At 37.9% G+C, this 14,714-nt stretch overlaps 2 long non-coding RNA genes, 7 other non-coding genes and 2 pseudogenes across 9 annotated transcripts; 9 read left to right on the forward strand and 2 right to left on the reverse strand.

Annotated features, from left to right (window-relative positions):
- The first annotated feature begins 36 nt into the window (after positions 1 to 36).
- On the forward strand, positions 37 to 135 carry LOC149879884 (U2 spliceosomal RNA; annotated as a pseudogene).
- Positions 136 to 252: 117 nt separating this feature from the next.
- On the forward strand, positions 253 to 416 carry LOC149879885 (U1 spliceosomal RNA). The gene has a single exon (XR_016446518.1). It is a non-coding gene; the product is annotated as a U1 spliceosomal RNA (small nuclear RNA).
- Positions 417 to 1,840: 1,424 nt separating this feature from the next.
- LOC149879886 (5S ribosomal RNA) lies at positions 1,841 to 1,959 on the reverse strand. The gene has a single exon (XR_016446618.1). It is a non-coding gene; the product is annotated as a 5S ribosomal RNA (ribosomal RNA).
- Positions 1,960 to 4,970: 3,011 nt separating this feature from the next.
- Positions 4,971 to 7,562, forward strand: LOC149879887 (uncharacterized). The gene is made up of 4 exons (XR_016446268.1): positions 4,971 to 5,142; positions 5,324 to 5,482; positions 6,150 to 6,214; positions 6,482 to 7,562. It is a non-coding gene; the product is annotated as an uncharacterized LOC149879887 (long non-coding RNA).
- LOC149879888 (U2 spliceosomal RNA) lies at positions 6,981 to 7,172 on the forward strand. The gene has a single exon (XR_016446683.1). It is a non-coding gene; the product is annotated as a U2 spliceosomal RNA (small nuclear RNA).
- LOC149879889 (U1 spliceosomal RNA) lies at positions 7,283 to 7,446 on the forward strand. The gene has a single exon (XR_016446519.1). It is a non-coding gene; the product is annotated as a U1 spliceosomal RNA (small nuclear RNA).
- A 1,309-nt stretch (positions 7,563 to 8,871) lies between the features above and the next one.
- LOC149879890 (5S ribosomal RNA) lies at positions 8,872 to 8,990 on the reverse strand. Its single transcript, XR_016446619.1, has one exon. It is a non-coding gene; the product is annotated as a 5S ribosomal RNA (ribosomal RNA).
- A 398-nt stretch (positions 8,991 to 9,388) lies between these two features.
- Positions 9,389 to 9,793, forward strand: LOC149879891 (late histone H2B.L4 pseudogene; annotated as a pseudogene).
- Positions 9,794 to 11,915: 2,122 nt separating this feature from the next.
- Positions 11,916 to 14,592, forward strand: LOC149879892 (uncharacterized). Its single transcript, XR_016446166.1, has 5 exons — positions 11,916 to 12,005; positions 12,090 to 12,172; positions 12,354 to 12,512; positions 13,180 to 13,244; positions 13,512 to 14,592. It is a non-coding gene; the product is annotated as an uncharacterized LOC149879892 (long non-coding RNA).
- On the forward strand, positions 14,011 to 14,202 carry LOC149879893 (U2 spliceosomal RNA). Its single transcript, XR_016446684.1, has one exon. It is a non-coding gene; the product is annotated as a U2 spliceosomal RNA (small nuclear RNA).
- On the forward strand, positions 14,313 to 14,476 carry LOC149879894 (U1 spliceosomal RNA). The gene has a single exon (XR_016446521.1). It is a non-coding gene; the product is annotated as a U1 spliceosomal RNA (small nuclear RNA).
- Positions 14,593 to 14,714: the final 122 nt, after the last annotated feature.

Raw genomic sequence — 14,714 nt, forward strand, 5'->3', positions numbered from 1 at the left:
AGTTTAATATCTGGTACGCCGGCATAGTCCGGCTCATATATTAATCTGATTTTTGGCATTTGGTCAAGGGATCGTAGGTTTACCTCGCCCTGACCGCGGGTTGCCTCGGCGTTGCACTACTGCTGAGCGCGGCCCATACTATAGAGAAGGAAAAAAAAAAAGCAAACAAACGGGACGATGCGGTGTGCAATCGAAAACCCACAATTGAGAAGATTGGGGCACGTCCGAGGCTGCCCACACAACGGGAAAAGCATACTTACCTGACGGGGAAGTAAACCTGATCAACATGGGGCTTCTTCCAGGGTGAGGCTCTTGCATTGCACTTCGCCTGGGCTGACCCCTGCGATTACCGCTAACGTCGGTAACTCGACCGTACAATTTCTGGTAGTGGGGGCCTGCGTTCGCGCTCGCCCCCTCCTCTAACGACTTAAAAAAAAAAACCTCTCCTCTCACCCCTAAGAGTCTACTGCATATTTTGAGAGGCGCATACAAAGTCTGCTATAAGTGCAAATAAATTTTATTTATTTCAAAAGTTGTTGTTTTTTTTTTGTATAAAATCAATAAAAATCTAAGAATCGCAAAGAGGCAACCAAATAAGCATAGGAGCGACGAGAATCGTTTCAACGTGACAACCAGCAAGCGTGATCGACCGGTTACAATCCCGGAAATCACTCGACGGCGGAACAAATGTGACAGTCACAACAGTGAAAACGAGTCGCTGTAATAAAAAACAATGACGATAATAATAGTTAAAATAACAAACAGTAGCAACAAGAAAATCGATATCAATAGTGAAAACGAAAATAATGACAACGATGAAGATAACAATAACGACAATAACAAAAATTAACGATAGCATCGATAAACTAACGATAATGGGAATACTGACTATAGCAACGACCACAAAAAAATAAGCATTAGCAGTAACGATCTAACAGTAACAATAGTAACAACAACAGCAGCAGCAACAATAACAACAATTGTCAACCATTTATGCATATCGCATATTGGATTCTGGTGCGGTGAAATGCATTCTTTTACTACCGTTCATTATTTTCATGAAAACAGCTCTGATTCCTTCGTGTTGGTCTTAGAAAGAAACGACAACGACCAAAACATTTTGGCAAGTTGACACGTCAATACGCAACGTTGCCAGAGATACGTAACGACGATTGACGAATCTTATAAACTTTTGCTCTTCAAAGCTAGTTTTGCAGTCTTTTCGTCATTTCGACAAAACTAGGGAACATCGACATCGTGCAACTTTAGACTTGCGAGGGTTTCTTTCATGGCCGCCGAGAGGACGGGGAAGATTCCCGGGTATCCCCGTGTATCTACAAACGATTTTTTAAAAACCATTTTTTAAAAGATTTAAATAGTTTTGACTTTTAAAAGATTTCATTCACTTTCGTTTTTAATTTTTAATGACCAGAGCACACTTCTATTGGTCCTGGGTATGTAATTGATCACAACGAGGGCCCCTTAAGAAAACTTCCCCTGGGCCCGAAATTTCTCTCGGTGACTATGGTGGCTATAGTCCCTTTAACCGTTGCCCTTGTTGTTCAGCATCAAAACTAGCTTTCTGGCTTGTGTGCGAGGAAAAAGAGCGCCATTTTCTTTCCCTCAGAGATGCGGAGACGGAAGAAGCGCCCTCACACACCTTTCGACCAGTCGCTCCCCTTTCGATCGACACCACCCAGGCAGGGGCGCGTTTATGCATATTCTTTTGCAGGGATGAGTTCTGTGTATCTTAGAGTCAACTAAAAAAGCAGATTTTGTAAAGAAAAGGGAGTCCCCTTTTGCGACTTTTTTTTTTTTTTTTTTTGTAAACGGTTGCAAAAGCCTACGGCACCAGGAGTTCCCAGGCGGTCACCCATCCAAGTACTACCCTGGCCCGACGATGCTTAACTTCCGTGATCGGACGAGAACGGGTGTATTCACCGTGGTATGGTCGTAGGCAACAGTTTACGGGTTTAATTCAAAATTTAAAGTTTCTAACGCCTTAACAATAATTTTTAACAGATGTGTGGCTATGAAAATAGCCTTTTGTGTTGTTTATACCGCCGTTTACTGGGCTGCTGGCTTTGGAACCTTCTCGTTCTTTTTGGGAAGCAACACAGCTTGAATGTTTGGCAACACACCGCCGCTCGCAATTGTAACACCTGACAACAACTTGTTTAACTCTTCGTCGTTGCGAACAGCTAGCTGTAAGTGACGAGGAATGATCCTGGCTTTTTTGTTATCGCGTGCAGCATTACCAGCTAACTCTAAGATTTCGGCGGCTTTATCTTAAATTAAATCCAGTTGCAATTCAATGAAAACAAACGAAAAGAATTTTTACTGTTAGGCCCGTCGAAATGTCAGACGCACCAAAAACCGGAGGAAAACAAGCGCCAAAGGTGGCGAAAAAAGGCGAGAAGGCGCGCCGGTAAGAAAGGTGGTAAAATTGCTGGAACTGGTGACAAGAAGCGCAAGAGAAAGAGACGAGAGTCTTATGCCATTTACATTTACAACGTCCTGAAGCAAGTTCACCCTGATGTCGGTGTTTCTTCTAAAGCAATGAGCATCATGAATTCTTTCGTGAACGACATTTTCGAAAGAATTGCTTCTGAAGCTTCGCGGCTCGCCCTTCAAAATAAGAAATCTACGATCTCTTCGCGTGAAATTCAAACCGCCGTGCGCCTTTTACTTCCCGGTGAACTTGCTAAACACGCAGTGAGCGAAGGCACCAAGGCTGTTACCAAGTACACCAGCAGTAAGTAGATCAAAATCCGCTCAAACGGCTATTTTTATAGCCACACATCTTTTAAAAACATTAGACGCATTAACGAAATAGGTTCAAATGAAAATATCTGTAGCAATCGCTATATTTAATTTTGCAAACAATGCCAAGTGCAGAATAGCTAAACTAGCTGCTAAAATAAAACACTTAAACTGCTGCATCCGTCCTAGGCTATGAACAACTTAAAACCTTTTTTCTTTTCTTCAAAATTGCTCTCAAACTCCCCTTTTCTAGAATATACATCGACCTAAAAAGCACGGAACAGTTACCGGTGAGGTTACTGTGACTTTCAAACTCAATTAGTGTAATTGTTACGACCTGACAAAGTCCTAAATGCCGCGCAACGTTCTGTAAAGCTATCAAAATGTATCAAGGTGTAGAAAAAGTCTAATTAAAACAGTTAATAGTACCGCTGTCATTTTGTAGATGATTTTTTATGGATTATGTTAGTTATGGAAAAATAATTGGTGCATGAAAGGGTCAATGGGATAGTTACGAAACTACAAATGTTGTTAATGTTTGTAAGAAAATAAGACCGAGGAAGTAGACACAATGTAATATCGTCAGTACAAATCATAATCTGATCACAATCGGAAAAAAAAAAAAAAAGAAGAAGAATACAGTTTTGTTTGTAAATTTTTTTTAATGACTCATAAAAAGGCTTGGGTACTAGTGATAACCCACAAGCTCTAAAATATCTAAAGAGATGCACTGTCTTCCGACCAGAGTTTCGGCACGGAAAAAACACATACTACAATTTAGTCACTGTGTATTAAGGTATGCATCAAATACTTGCCAATCGCGTTTCGTTCATTTCGGGGTTTCGGGAAGGGGAATAATAGAAAAAAAAAAAGTAAAGAATTCGCAACTGAGCGTCCGCGGTGCACCCATCTTGCTAGGCTGCGCGAGTAAGCAGAAACCGTTACTATGCTCTTAGCTAAACCAATGATATTTATACTAACTAGATGTAAAACTTCAAATAAATTTCGTAAGAAAAAGTGAAGCAAGTTTTTTAAGTTTTTAAAGCCGGTAGCCTCTTTATTTAAACTGACAATAATTCGTTTGTTTTAATCGATGTTTTTATGATTCTGGCTGGCAAAAAAAAACTTGCTTGGCAAAAAAATATGCTTCACTGCGAAAGCGCGAGTTAAATATCTAGTTAATATACACTTAACCGCAAAATTAACGCACCACATACATTTCGATTTATTTAATTGTGGTCATATATTTTGACAAACGTGTTAAGAATAGAACACATGAACACAGTTATTTCGATGATAATAATAAAAGCGACTTTGAGGATGGTGAGAAAAGAAAAGAAAAGAAAAACAAACTAAAACTAGAAATATGGTAAGTAATAAAATTAAGGTAAGTAACAAAATAAACTAAGATGATTATTGTTGTTATGCACACTAATACAGCTTAAAATGTAACATTTTTGACTTATCAATATCTAGTGTTGCCACATCTTGATGTTGTTGCAGCCAGACAGCACCGTGGATTTCTTTCAATTAGAGGTGTAATCGTTTCTTGAAGGATATCTTCACATACGCGGATAAGACTTTGTCGCAACTCGTCTAGGTGGTGGATGTTGACTTCTAACACAGCGTGCCATTATGCCCCAAAGATGCTCTATTGGGTTCCTATCTGGACTGCAAGCCGGCCACTCCAAAACTTGAATAGTAGCACTTTGTAAGTATTCAGTAACAACATGCGCCGTATGTGGTCTAGCATTATCCTACATAAGAAGGAATCCATCTCCCATGAACGATGCAAGAGGTACCAAAAAAGGTTTTAAAATGTCTGCTTATGTATCGTTGAGAAGTCAGAACAGACGTGTTGCTCAAATGACAGTTATCATTGAGCAACACATCTGTTCATACTAACTTTATACATACTTTTCTTTTAAAAGTGAGGTTTAGTTACAGCAAAACGTGCTGCTTATGAAAAGCTGCTACAATTTGGAAACTAAAACGGAATAAAGCCTACAAATGACGTCACAATAAACATTATTATCGACTTTGTATTTGATAAATCCGGGAAATACGTAATATTTTTCAAAATAAGTCGGAATTTATAAGTGGTGCGTTAATTTTGCGGTAAAGTGCATATCATTGAGTTTAACAACGGTGCAGTGGCTACGCGCAGTCCTACTGAAATTTTTGGTGTTGGCGTAGCGTCAAGAGCAGAAAGGTGCTTTTAGCTTGTTTCGAAAAAAAGAAAAAAAAAAAAAAGGGAAACTAAACAAATTAAATCCTGTTTTATCTTCTCATACAGTAGCTGATGCCAAAACCAAGACAAGTGACAAGTTTAGAGGAGTTCACACAGTTTTTTTAACGATTTATCAAGAATGCTTTAAGGTAACAGAAAGTACTGTGCTATTTTATTTTCAATCTTTTCACCTTATTTTGGTGTTTGTGTTTTAAAATTTGAAGCAGTTTAACCCCTATTGTTGTGCCCACTTTACTTTTTCAAGTCTTCAAATGCTTAAGAATAGTTTCTGATGAAAAAATCCTTTCAAAAATAAATTTCCATTTTTAGAAGCATCAGCTTTATGAAGGAGTAGTTACAAAAGACTTTCATGAGTGCAGTTACAGAGTTTGTTCTGAGTTCCTGGATTATCCAGAATGCAAGTTGCAATACTCTTTAGAGCATCCCACTCAATGAATAAGAAGTGGGAAATTCTTCTTGATTTTATTGGTGAGTGAAACAGAAATAGGATCTTTCTAAGACTTTTACCTATTTCTTTAGTTTGTTCATAGCTTTGTTTCATTTACAGTTATACTGACACAACCCCAATAAAGTAATGCTTAATTAGGTATGCTTTTCACTGGACAATCTATAGCTTCTTTGGAATGATCCCTTTAATTCAATTAAAGATATGCGATAAAATTTTAAAAAAATTACATACTCATTACATTTTGAACTGAACCTTTTGTTTGGCTTTCTCACATTATGTTTTATAGAGTTACTGCTAAAGTTAACTCAGCCTCAGGTAGCAAGTCTGATTATTGAAAATAAATTATTGAAAGAGAATTTTGAGTGTTGTCCTGGGGCAAGGTTAAGGGTTAAGTTAGGTTAGCAGAGCATATAATATTGAAGCAGTTAAAGTTTCAAGAAAAAGGTAAGTCATGTTTCTTCGATAGTTTACCAGAACCATTTTTTAAAAGTGGTAGTTTGAAAAAGTCGACCTTTAGCCAACAAGTAAACATCTTTTTAACTGACTTGGGAATTATATTTTTAAGTTTATTCTCCATCAATCCTGAGCTTCTAATTTGTACGCAAATACATTTGCAGGCTTAATTTAGGTTAGGTAATATGTTAAAAAATGTAATATTTAAAAAAAATACTTTGCTTATTGTTCCAGGTCTCATTAACTTTTACCACCCTCTGCGAGTTTGTGATTGGAAAAATGCAGATACAGTGTGCAAGGTATGTATGCTTTACTTTTGCTAACCTAATGCTGTGTCGATTTAGTGTCATACATTTTTTCATTTTCCATTTGTCATTTGATATTTTGTCAGTGGATGTTTTAGGTCACTTTTTAAAATTGTTTTACCTTTTTGTCAGTAAACATTTAAAGTGTTCATTTCTTGCAATAACTAAAGTATCTGAAAAATATTTTCTTGCTACACAGTTTAAATTCTTAACTTAATTTGCACCATCCCAATTTTTAAACTTTCAAGCTTGTTTTTTTAGACTTTGTGAGGAATTACTACTTGGGAAAGGATCGAGGCTAATGACAAGCAAGTCCTCCTAAACTCTGCTGTTTCTTGGCGACCCTAGTGATGAATTAAAGTACTGTCATTACAACAGTTGAAAAAAACATTTAAATACAGAGGTTCTCAAAATGCTTTTTGACAGAGAAATCTGTCGGACGCTCATATGCAGAGTTGATTTTCAGTTGTTCAACTTGGCCTTTGATCACATCTGCTGCCCAGCGTTAAATTTAAAAGCCTTTAAACGTTTTTTATGTTTTGGTTAATTGGGTTATTTTTGAAAGAAGCTTGTTATTTTTGAAAGAAGCTGGGTTATTTTTGAAAAAAAGCCCAAATGTTTTAGAGTGAAATTGATGCAGTACAAGAAAGCCATGTTTTCATCGTTGAAACTTAAAGTTACCCATCGACTTGATCATTCAAATGTCCACAAGTTTTTTCGTTGAGAGGGAGGGAGCCGGGACAAATTCGTTGCAAAAAGTATCGCTTCTCGGCCTAATGGCTAAGATCAAGTGTAGTATCTGTTCTTATCAGTTTAATATCTGGTACGCCGGCATAGTCCGGCTCATATATTAATCTGATTTTTGGCATTTGGTCAAGGGATCGTAGGTTTACCTCGCCCTGACCGCGGGTTGCCTCGGCGTTGCACTACTGCTGAGCGCGGCCCATACTATAGAGAAGGAAAAAAAAAAAGCAAACAAACGGGACGATGCGGTGTGCAATCGAAAACCCACAATTGAGAAGATTGGGGCACGTCCGAGGCTGCCCACACAACGGGAAAAGCATACTTACCTGACGGGGAAGTAAACCTGATCAACATGGGGCTTCTTCCAGGGTGAGGCTCTTGCATTGCACTTCGCCTGGGCTGACCCCTGCGATTACCGCTAACGTCGGTAACTCGACCGTACAATTTCTGGTAGTGGGGGCCTGCGTTCGCGCTCGCCCCCTCCTCTAACGACTTAAAAAAAAAAACCTCTCCTCTCACCCCTAAGAGTCTACTGCATATTTTGAGAGGCGCATACAAAGTCTGCTATAAGTGCAAATAAATTTTATTTATTTCAAAAGTTGTTGTTTTTTTTTTGTATAAAATCAATAAAAATCTAAGAATCGCAAAGAGGCAACCAAATAAGCATAGGAGCGACGAGAATCGTTTCAACGTGACAACCAGCAAGCGTGATCGACCGGTTACAATCCCGGAAATCACTCGACGGCGGAACAAATGTGACAGTCACAACAGTGAAAACGAGTCGCTGTAATAAAAAACAATGACGATAATAATAGTTAAAATAACAAACAGTAGCAACAAGAAAATCGATATCAATAGTGAAAACGAAAATAATGACAACGATGAAGATAACAATAACGACAATAACAAAAATTAACGATAGCATCGATAAACTAACGATAATGGGAATACTGACTATAGCAACGACCACAAAAAAATAAGCATTAGCAGTAACGATCTAACAGTAACAATAGTAACAACAACAGCAGCAGCAACAATAACAACAATTGTCAACCATTTATGCATATCGCATATTGGATTCTGGTGCGGTGAAATGCATTCTTTTACTACCGTTCATTATTTTCATGAAAACAGCTCTGATTCCTTCGTGTTGGTCTTAGAAAGAAACGACAACGACCAAAACATTTTGGCAAGTTGACACGTCAATACGCAACGTTGCCAGAGATACGTAACGACGATTGACGAATCTTATAAACTTTTGCTCTTCAAAGCTAGTTTTGCAGTCTTTTCGTCATTTCGACAAAACTAGGGAACATCGACATCGTGCAACTTTAGACTTGCGAGGGTTTCTTTCATGGCCGCCGAGAGGACGGGGAAGATTCCCGGGTATCCCCGTGTATCTACAAACGATTTTTTAAAAACCATTTTTTAAAAGATTTAAATAGTTTTGACTTTTAAAAGATTTCATTCACTTTCGTTTTTAATTTTTAATGACCAGAGCACACTTCTATTGGTCCTGGGTATGTAATTGATCACAACGAGGGCCCCTTAAGAAAACTTCCCCTGGGCCCGAAATTTCTCTCGGTGACTATGGTGGCTATAGTCCCTTTAACCGTTGCCCTTGTTGTTCAGCATCAAAACTAGCTTTCTGGCTTGTGTGCGAGGAAAAAGAGCGCCATTTTCTTTCCCTCAGAGATGCGGAGACGGAAGAAGCGCCCTCACACACCTTTCGACCAGTCGCTCCCCTTTCGATCGACACCACCCAGGCAGGGGCGCGTTTATGCATATTCTTTTGCAGGGGATGAGTTCTGTGTATCTTAGAGTCAACTAAAAAAGCAGATTTTGTAAAGAAAAGGGAGTCCCCTTTTGCGACTTTTTTTTTTTTTTTTTTTGTAAACGGTTGCAAAAGCCTACGGCACCAGGAGTTCCCAGGCGGTCACCCATCCAAGTACTACCCTGGCCCGACGATGCTTAACTTCCGTGATCGGACGAGAACGGGTGTATTCACCGTGGTATGGTCGTAGGCAACAGTTTACGGGTTTAATTCAAAATTTAAAGTTTCTAACGCCTTAACAATAATTTTTAACAGATGTGTGGCTATGAAAATAGCCTTTTGTGTTGTTTATACCGCCGTTTACTGGGCTGCTGGCTTTGGAACCTTCTCGTTCTTTTTGGGAAGCAACACAGCTTGAATGTTTGGCAACACACCGCCGCTCGCAATTGTAACACCTGACAACAACTTGTTTAACTCTTCGTCGTTGCGAACAGCTAGCTGTAAGTGACGAGGAATGATCCTGGCTTTTTTGTTATCGCGTGCAGCATTACCAGCTAACTCTAAGATTTCGGCGGCTTTATCTTAAATTAAATCCAGTTGCAATTCAATGAAAACAAACGAAAAGAATTTTTACTGTTAGGCCCGTCGAAATGTCAGACGCACCAAAAACCGGAGGAAAACAAGCGCCAAAGGTGGCGAAAAAAGGCGAGAAGCGCGCCGGTAAGAAAGGTGGTAAAATTGCTGGAACTGGTGACAAGAAGCGCAAGAGAAAGAGACGAGAGTCTTATGCCATTTACATTTACAACGTCCTGAAGCAAGTTCACCCTGATGTCGGTGTTTCTTCTAAAGCAATGAGCATCATGAATTCTTTCGTGAACGACATTTTCGAAAGAATTGCTTCTGAAGCTTCGCGGCTCGCCCTTCAAAATAAGAAATCTACGATCTCTTCGCGTGAAATTCAAACCGCCGTGCGCCTTTTACTTCCCGGTGAACTTGCTAAACACGCAGTGAGCGAAGGCACCAAGGCTGTTACCAAGTACACCAGCAGTAAGTAGATCAAAATCCGCTCAAACGGCTATTTTTATAGCCACACATCTTTTAAAAACATTAGACGCATTAACGAAATAGGTTCAAATGAAAATATCTGTAGCAATCGCTATATTTAATTTTGCAAACAATGCCAAGTGCAGAATAGCTAAACTAGCTGCTAAAATAAAACACTTAAACTGCTGCATCCGTCCTAGGCTATGAACAACTTAAAACCTTTTTTCTTTTCTTCAAAATTGCTCTCAAACTCCCCTTTTCTAGAATATACATCGACCTAAAAAGCACGGAACAGTTACCGGTGAGGTTACTGTGACTTTCAAACTCAATTAGTGTAATTGTTACGACCTGACAAAGTCCTAAATGCCGCGCAACGTTCTGTAAAGCTATCAAAATGTATCAAGGTGTAGAAAAAGTCTAATTAAAACAGTTAATAGTACCGCTGTCATTTTGTAGATGATTTTTTATGGATTATGTTAGTTATGGAAAAATAATTGGTGCATGAAAGGGTCAATGGGATAGTTACGAAACTACAAATGTTGTTAATGTTTGTAAGAAAATAAGACCGAGGAAGTAGACACAATGTAATATCGTCAGTACAAATCATAATCTGATCACAATCGGAAAAAAAAAAAAAAGAAGAAGAATACAGTTTTGTTTGTAAATTTTTTTTAATGACTCATAAAAAGGCTTGGGTACTAGTGATAACCCACAAGCTCTAAAATATCTAAAGAGATGCACTGTCTTCCGACCAGAGTTTCGGCACGGAAAAAACACATACTACAATTTAGTCACTGTGTATTAAGGTATGCATCAAATACTTGCCAATCGCGTTTCGTTCATTTCGGGGTTTCGGGAAGGGGAATAATAGAAAAAAAAAAAGTAAAGAATTCGCAACTGAGCGTCCGCGGTGCACCCATCTTGCTAGGCTGCGCGAGTAAGCAGAAACCGTTACTATGCTCTTAGCTAAACCAATGATATTTATACTAACTAGATGTAAAACTTCAAATAAATTTCGTAAGAAAAAGTGAAGCAAGTTTTTTAAGTTTTTAAAGCCGGTAGCCTCTTTATTTAAACTGACAATAATTCGTTTGTTTTAATCGATGTTTTTATGATTCTGGCTGGCAAAAAAAAACTTGCTTGGCAAAAAAATATGCTTCACTGCGAAAGCGCGAGTTAAATATCTAGTTAATATACACTTAACCGCAAAATTAACGCACCACATACATTTCGATTTATTTAATTGTGGTCATATATTTTGACAAACGTGTTAAGAATAGAACACATGAACACAGTTATTTCGATGATAATAATAAAAGCGACTTTGAGGATGGTGAGAAAAGAAAAGAAAAGAAAAACAAACTAAAACTAGAAATATGGTAAGTAATAAAATTAAGGTAAGTAACAAAATAAACTAAGATGATTATTGTTGTTATGCACACTAATACAGCTTAAAATGTAACATTTTTGACTTATCAATATCTAGTGTTGCCACATCTTGATGTTGTTGCAGCCAGACAGCACCGTGGATTTCTTTCAATTAGAGGTGTAATCGTTTCTTGAAGGATATCTTCACATACGCGGATAAGACTTTGTCGCAACTCGTCTAGGTGGTGGATGTTGACTTCTAACACAGCGTGCCATTATGCCCCAAAGATGCTCTATTGGGTTCCTATCTGGACTGCAAGCCGGCCACTCCAAAACTTGAATAGTAGCACTTTGTAAGTATTCAGTAACAACATGCGCCGTATGTGGTCTAGCATTATCCTACATAAGAAGGAATCCATCTCCCATGAACGATGCAAGAGGTACCAAAAAAGGTTTTAAAATGTCTGCTTATGTATCGTTGAGAAGTCAGAACAGACGTGTTGCTCAAATGACAGTTATCATTGAGCAACACATCTGTTCATACTAACTTTATACATACTTTTCTTTTAAAAGTGAGGTTTAGTTACAGCAAAACGTGCTGCTTATGAAAAGCTGCTACAATTTGGAAACTAAAACGGAATAAAGCCTACAAATGACGTCACAATAAACATTATTATCGACTTTGTATTTGATAAATCCGGGAAATACGTAATATTTTTCAAAATAAGTCGGAATTTATAAGTGGTGCGTTAATTTTGCGGTAAAGTGCATATCATTGAGTTTAACAACGGTGCAGTGGCTACGCGCAGTCCTACTGAAATTTTTGGTGTTGGCGTAGCGTCAAGAGCAGAAAAGGTGCTTTTAGCTTGTTTCGAAAAAAAGAAAAAAAAAAAAAAGGGAAACTAAACAAATTAAATCCTGTTTTATCTTCTCATACAGTAGCTGATGCCAAAACCAAGACAAGTGACAAGTTTAGAGGAGTTCACACAGTTTTTTTAACGATTTATCAAGAATGCTTTAAGGTAACAGAAAGTACTGTGCTATTTTATTTTCAATCTTTTCACCTTATTTTGGTGTTTGTGTTTTAAAATTTGAAGCAGTTTAACCCCTATTGTTGTGCCCACTTTACTTTTTCAAGTCTTCAAATGCTTAAGAATAGTTTCTGATGAAAAAATCCTTTCAAAAATAAATTTCCATTTTTAGAAGCATCAGCTTTATGAAGGAGTAGTTACAAAAGACTTTCATGAGTGCAGTTACAGAGTTTGTTCTGAGTTCCTGGATTATCCAGAATGCAAGTTGCAATACTCTTTAGAGCATCCCACTCAATGAATAAGAAGTGGGAAATTCTTCTTGATTTTATTGGTGAGTGAAACAGAAATAGGATCTTTCTAAGACTTTTACCTATTTCTTTAGTTTGTTCATAGCTTTGTTTCATTTACAGTTATACTGACACAACCCCAATAAAGTAATGCTTAATTAGGTATGCTTTTCACTGGACAATCTATAGCTTCTTTGGAATGATCCCTTTAATTCAATTAAAGATATGCGATAAAATTTTAAAAAAATTACATACTCATTACATTTTGAACTGAACCTTTTGTTTGGCTTTCTCACATTATGTTTTATAGAGTTACTGCTAAAGTTAACTCAGCCTCAGGTAGCAAGTCTGATTATTGAAAATAAATTATTGAAAGAGAATTTTGAGTGTTGTCCTGGGGCAAGGTTAAGGGTTAAGTTAGGTTAGCAGAGCATATAATATTGAAGCAGTTAAAGTTTCAAGAAAAAGGTAAGTCATGTTTCTTCGATAGTTTACCAGAACCATTTTTTAAAAGTGGTAGTTTGAAAAAGTCGACCTTTAGCCAACAAGTAAACATCTTTTTAACTGACTTGGGAATTATATTTTTAAGTTTATTCTCCATCAATCCTGAGCTTCTAATTTGTACGCAAATACATTTGCAGGCTTAATTTAGGTTAGGTAATATGTTAAAAAATGTAATATTTAAAAAAAATACTTTGCTTATTGTTCCAGGTCTCATTAACTTTTACCACCCTCTGCGAGTTTGTGATTGGAAAAATGCAGATACAGTGTGCAAGGTATGTATGCTTTACTTTTGCTAACCTAATGCTGTGTCGATTTAGTGTCATACATTTTTTCATTTTCCATTTGTCATTTGATATTTTGTCAGTGGATGTTTTAGGTCACTTTTTAAAATTGTTTTACCTTTTTGTCAGTAAACATTTAAAGTGTTCATTTCTTGCAATAACTAAAGTATCTGAAAAATATTTTCTTGCTACACAGTTTAAATTCTTAACTTAATTTGCACCATCCCAATTTTTAAACTTTCAAGCTTGTTTTTTTAGACTTTGTGAGGAATTACTACTTGGGAAAGGATCGAGGCTAATGACAAGCAAGTCCTCCTAAACTCTGCTGTTTCTTGGCGACCCTAGTGATGAATTAAAGTACTGTCATTACAACAGTTGAAAAAAACATTTAAATACAGAGGTTCTCAAAATGCTTTTTGACAGAGAAATCTGTCGGACGCTCATATGCAGAGTTGATTTTCAGTTGTTCAACTTGGCCTTTGATCACATCTGCTGCCCAGCGTTAAATTTAAAAGCCTTTAAACGTTTTTTATGTTTTGGTTAATTGGGTTATTTTTGAAAGAAGCTTGTTATTTTTGAAAGAAGCTGGGTTATTTTTGAAAAAAAGCCCAAATGTTTTAGAGTGAAATTGATGCAGTACAAGAAAGCCATGTTTTCATCGTTGAAACTTAAAGTTACCCATCGACTTGATCATTCAAATGTCCACAAGTTTTTTCGTTGAGAGGGAGGGAGCCGGGACAAATTCGTTGCAAAAAGTATCGCTTCTCGGCCTAATGGCTAAGATCAAGTGTAGTATCTGTTCTTATCAGTTTAATATCTGGTACGCCGGCATAGTCCGGCTCATATATTAATCTGATTTTTGGCATTTGGTCAAGGGATCGTAGGTTTACCTCGCCCTGACCGCGGGTTGCCTCGGCGTTGCACTACTGCTGAGCGCGGCCCATACTATAGAGAAGGAAAAAAAAAAAGCAAACAAACGGGACGATGCGGTGTGCAATCGAAAACCCACAATTGAGAAGATTGGGGCACGTCCGAGGCTGCCCACACAACGGGAAAAGCATACTTACCTGACGGGGAAGTAAACCTGATCAACATGGGGCTTCTTCCAGGGTGAGGCTCTTGCATTGCACTTCGCCTGGGCTGACCCCTGCGATTACCGCTAACGTCGGTAACTCGACCGTACAATTTCTGGTAGTGGGGGCCTGCGTTCGCGCTCGCCCCCTCCTCTAACGACTTAAAAAAAAAAACCTCTCCTCTCACCCCTAAGAGTCTACTGCATATTTTGAGAGGCGCATACAAAGTCTGCTATAAGTGCAAATAAATTTTATTTATTTCAAAAGTTGTTGTTTTTTTTTTGTATAAAATCAATAAAAATCTAAGAATCGCAAAGAGGCAACCAAATAAGCATAGGAGCGACGAGAATCGTTTCAACGTGACAACCAGCAAGCGTGATCGACCGGT

Source organism: Hydra viridissima, unplaced genomic scaffold (genome assembly GCF_058129835.1).
Source record: "Hydra viridissima isolate aposymbiotic clone 2 unplaced genomic scaffold, HvirCarnegie_v1 scaffold_13, whole genome shotgun sequence".
Taxonomy (NCBI): domain Eukaryota; kingdom Metazoa; phylum Cnidaria; class Hydrozoa; order Anthoathecata; family Hydridae; genus Hydra; species Hydra viridissima.